The sequence below is a fragment of the Crocuta crocuta genome, unplaced genomic scaffold, assembly GCF_008692635.1.
Source record: "Crocuta crocuta isolate KB4526 unplaced genomic scaffold, BGI_CrCroc_1.0 scaffold127, whole genome shotgun sequence".
Lineage (NCBI taxonomy): Eukaryota > Metazoa > Chordata > Mammalia > Carnivora > Hyaenidae > Crocuta > Crocuta crocuta.
In genome coordinates this window covers 8999779-9004938 of record NW_027532008.1, presented here as the reverse complement: position 1 = coordinate 9004938, position 5160 = coordinate 8999779, and positions in this window count along the sequence as shown.

Genomic DNA, 5160 nt, shown 5'->3' with positions numbered 1-5160 from the left:
GTTGGAGGAGAGGCACGTCCAAATCTCCCTGCAGGTCAGGGAGACCTTCATGGAGGAGGTGACATGCAGAAAACGATCAGGGGATAATGACATGCAGAAAACGAGGTGGGGACTGGGGCAGGGAGCAGGAAGGAGCTGAAAGAACGGTGGGAAGGGAGGAGAGGGGGGCAGGGCCCAGCCCCGAGCTCTAGTTCTGGACCCCAGTCTCAGTTTGTCTCCCAGATCCGGTTCTGAGGCTTCCTTATTGGCCATGACCCTGTGAGTGTCTACCGGCCCGTCAGGGAGAGGAGCCGAGGAGCCGTGTCTCAGCCTTTCCCAATCTCCTCTTCCTGCCTCAGGGACAGCAAGGAGCCTCTGCCAAGAGGGGGCGCCACCGCCCTAACTTGTTGCTGCATATATTTGCTGAGCGCTGCCTCCGCTGGCCCATGCTGTGTGGGGTGTCCCGGATGGGGGCGAGCCAGCTCTGGTCCTTGCCATCCAGGGGCGGGGAGATGGCTGCCAGGCCCTGGTGGTAATAAGGGCTTTGACCAGAAGGTACAAAGTGCCGTAAGGAGGAGAGACTCAACACGAAAGGCTTCGTGGAGGAGATGCCCTGGAGCTGAGTCTTGAAGACAGAGGAAGATCAGGAAAGGGCCACAGGTGTGTGCACAGGCCTGGCCTTGAGTGTCTGGGCTGCTCCCAAGATGGGGCCGCTTACGAAGAACCTTGAAAGCCAGGCTGACTGTGGATAGGGTCATGGGAACAGGGCCAGGCAGCGGCTCACAGCAGGTGGCCTGGGTGTGGTTGGGGGAGAGAAGGCAGGAATTGGGGTCTGGGGAGACCGCCAAGGGGCATCTCAGGTTTAGGTGGGCAGCGAGGGCAAGCAGGGCCAGTCTCCCCCAGTCCTGTGCTGGGTCATACCTGTGGGGGCCCTGTGTGTACCGCGGCACGTGGCTGACATTTATTGAGCGCTTCCTGTGTGCTGGGCTGGGCCCTGTTGAGTAGGTGCCATTAGGATGGCCATGTTATAGATGGAAAACGGGCTTTGAGGGCTCAAGCTCAAGGTCAGGCAGCTTTTTGAACCGCATTACGTCCCTCTGCTGCAGGGACCATCCCACACCTGGTGGGGGATGGGGCCCTCAGAGTCCCCTCCCTGGACAGGGGCCCGGAGTGTTGGGCTGCGTGCGGACGCTCGCGCTCAGTAGCGGCCCAGCCCTGCTGGGTTTAGGCTCCCTCCCCACTTCGAGGCTCTGGCTTTGTCCCAGCCGAAGGTGCCCCAGGCCCCCGGCTGGCTCTGGCCTGGTTCAGGTGCCCTTTGCCAGGGTGCTGGCTCCATGCGAAGTTCTGACCTCCCTTGATGCCCGTTACGGGGGGCTCACTGGGAATGGCAGCATGAGCCCCACGTGTGGGCCTAAGTTAGAGCTGGGGGGCTGAGAGTGAAATGTCACAGCCGTGTGGTGAGGGTGACAGAATCTCTTCCTCTTGCATGGTTGCTTCCTCTTCAGGAAGCCCCGGTCTGATGCGTGAGGCCCAGGCCCTGGCTGATGGAGGACGTAGCTGTGGTGGTTGAGATGGGCCTGTGGGCTGAGGCCCCAGCGCCTGGCACGTCTGAGTGCCTGGTGGGTGAACACTTAGCTTCTCCGATGCCCGGAGCCTCGCCAGCTCCTCCCAGAAAGCAGAAGGCCAGTCCGAGGGACCCATTAGCTCCACCACACGGGGCGGCCGTGTGTGCAGGCGGGTGAGGTCCGGGAGGGGGGAGGGGAGAGGGCGGACTTCTGCACTGGGCACCCACCTCTGTGCCTTGCTGCAGGCAGGGCGTGCTGGGGCCCTGACCTCTAGGTGCGGCCTGATGGGATGAGCTCTCCTGCTTCGGACCCTTCCTCCCGCCTGATTCAGCCGAGGTCTGCGCTTAGGTTACGGCCCAGGCTCGGCCACGAAAGGGGCGCTGCACTCGTCAGTTGTCCTTGACCGGGAAGGATTCTCATCTGGACGCTCATGGGGAGCAGGAGGCCGGGCCGGTCACCCCCGCAAAGAGCCCGACCTTGGCGGTTCATATTTTAACCATCGAAGGAGATGCCGTGTACACAAATGCCGTGCCGCAGTGCCTGGCCTCAGCGTTCCCCCAGATCCTGGGGGGGGGGGGCAGGAAAGCTGGCTGGCAGGCAGGTGGCTGTCTTCAGCAGAACAGAAGGGGGGGCCCAGCATGCCTGTCCTCAGCATGAGGCCCCAGGCCCTCCCAACCTGGGGTTCCCCTTGCTTATTTAGGGAAACTGGGATTTTTTTTTTTAGGCTTCACACCCAGTGTGGAGCCCTACGTGGGGCTTGAACTCATGACCCTCAGATTAAGACCAGAGCTGAGATCAAGAGTTGGCACCCAGGTGCCACAAACCTGGGATTTTTTCAGCCATAATAGCTTAGGCGTGCCCTTCAGTCCCCAAAGCTGAGAAAGGGGAGGAACCCACAACTCACTCCCCTCTTCATCTCTTCCGTTACTGGACTTGGCTTTCATTGTTGCTGAGTGGAGTGACCGCAGAGGCCCCTGTACAGCCAGCCAGGTGCCGAGCTTACCTAAGTGCCCCAGATATGCATGCGCTGATCTGGCCAGGCTGCGGGAAGAGGGACTGCCTTCTGCTGTGGGTTAACTCAATTCCCCTGGAAACTCAGCCCTGTGGCAGCCCTGAGGACACAGTCACCCACAGGGATCTCCATGCCCTGCACATGTAAGTGCTCCATAAGGCTTATTTTTATTAATCAGCACTTCCTGGGGCGCCTGAGTGGGTCAGTCGGCTAAGCGTCCGACTTCGGCTCAAGTCGTGATCTCCTAGTCCATGAGTTTGAGCCCCGCATTTGGCTCTGTGCTGACAGCTCGGAGCCTGGAGCCTGCTTGGGATTCTGTGTCTCCCTCTCTCTCTGCTCCTTCCCTACTCGCACTCTGTCTCTCTTTATCAAAGATAAATAAGCATTAAAAGAAAAAAAACCTCTTCCCCACTCTCACCACAGAATGGGCAGACTTCTGTCCTGCTCACCATTGTGTCCCCTGTACACAGTAGGTGCTCAGTAAACGTTTGCATGAACGAATGAGTGAAATGAATGCCTGGAACACTCTCCCTCAAGAAGCCCTCAGTCTGGTGAAGGAGGTAGGCATGTAACCACCAATCACAGAACTACTGAATTTGTACCTTCGAAATGGGGGAAGTGTGTGGTGTATGAGTTCTATCTCAATAAAACTGCTTGAAAAAAGATCGGATTAGCTATTACTAAATTTGAATGGGAAGTTGTGGGTATGAGAATACATTACATCTTGCAACATTTCTCCTCATTTATGATGATTATGAATGCCCAATATTCATGAGGAACTGTGAAGGATTCCATTCACTAGACGGGTCAAAGATCTATATGTAGATGATACACTCTATTCATTCTATGAAGCATTAAATGAGCTTTTAAATTGGAAAGTTGTGGGCACCTGGGTGGTGCAGTTGGTTAAGTGTCGGGCTTCAGCACATGTCATGATCTCACGGTTTGTGAGTTCGAGCCCTGTGTGGGGCTCTGTGCTGACAGCTCAGAGCCTAGAGCCTGCTTCAGATTCTGTGTCTCCCTCTCTCTCTCTGACCCTCTCCTGCTCACGCGCTCTCTCTCTCTCAGAAATAAATGAAACATTTAAAAAATTTAAAAAAAAAACATCAAAAAATGAAAAAACTGCACAAAAAAGGAGCACCTGGCTGGCTTAGTTGGAGGAGCATGCGACTCGTGATCTCGGGTCATGAGTTCGAGCCCCATGCTGGGTGTAGAGATTAAATTTAAAAAGAAAAAAGGCATGAAGAAGGTGGAAAACTGTGTGTGTCTGTGAAGAGACAAAATAATAGAAAATTCAAAACATTAAAACTATTTGCACCACATTTAAATGTTACTTTACAACCTGAATTTCTTTAAGTTATGAGTTTATGTTTATATTCTGAACTTCACCTTTTAAAAAGCGAATTGAACGGAAGTGATACGAATTGTAACCAAAGTTTTTCTGAAGCCAAAATAGCACTAACTTACTGTCAATAAATAGATAATCTATTTAGTAGATCACCTGCTTACTCAGGGTGGGAAAGACTTGCAAAATCAGTTAGCAAAGCCCTCGCTGAAAATATCCGTAGTGGAGCAGATAGGGTTTGGTTGAAGCAGCAACGTGACAAGGTGTGACGGAGTGATCTAGTTTTCCTGGGGAAGGGCTTCCAAATTTCAGTTCTATCGAGAAAATAATGAAACATTTTATCTTTAATAGGTAATTTTTAACACTTATTTCACCAACTGTTGGGAATGAGACATACGTTGTATTTTAAACATTTGAAGGTTTTTGGGAGCGCCTGGGTGGCTCAGTCGGCTAAGTGACTCTTGGTTTCGGCTCAGGTCATGATCTGAGGTTCAAGGGATCGAGCCCCATTGCCTGGTTCCTTGCTGAGAGCTCAGAGCCTAATTGGGATTCTCTCTCTCCCTGCCCCTCCCCTGCTCGTTCTCTCTTCCCTCTCTCAAAGTAAACTTCCAAAAAAAATAATAAAAAGTAGGAGCACCTGGTGGTGCTCAGTTAAGCATCGAATTTGTAAATTTTTTTTAATGTTTTTATTTTTGAAAGAGACAAGCGCAATTGGGGGAGGGACACACACACACACACACACACACACACACACTCCAAAGCAAGCTCCAGGCTCTGAGCTGTCAGCGCACACACACACACTCTCTCTCTCTCTCTCTCTCTCTCTCTCTCTCCAAAGCAAGCTCCAGGCTCTGAGCTGTCAGCACAGAGCCCGGGGCAGGGCTCAAACTCACAAACCATGAGATCATGAGCTGAGCTGAGGTCGGACGGTTAACCGACTGAGCCACCCAATTCGACTGAGCACTGGATTCTTGATTTCGGCTCAGGTCATGACTTCTGGCTTCGTGAGTTCGAGTCCCGTGAGTTTGTCCCCCTGCTCACGCATGCATGCACTCGCTCTCACTCAAAATAAACTTTAAAATGAAAATCTTAAAAAATTAAAAATAAAAAAATTTGAAGCTTTTTCCTTGGCGGCTTATCACTGAGAACAGGAGAAAAAGATCCTCTTCTCCTGGAATTCCAAAATGGGCAGGAGGGGCCGGCAGGTGGGGGTGCGCCTCCCAGCCCCCCCCCCGCCCCCGCTTACTTTAGGCTGGGGT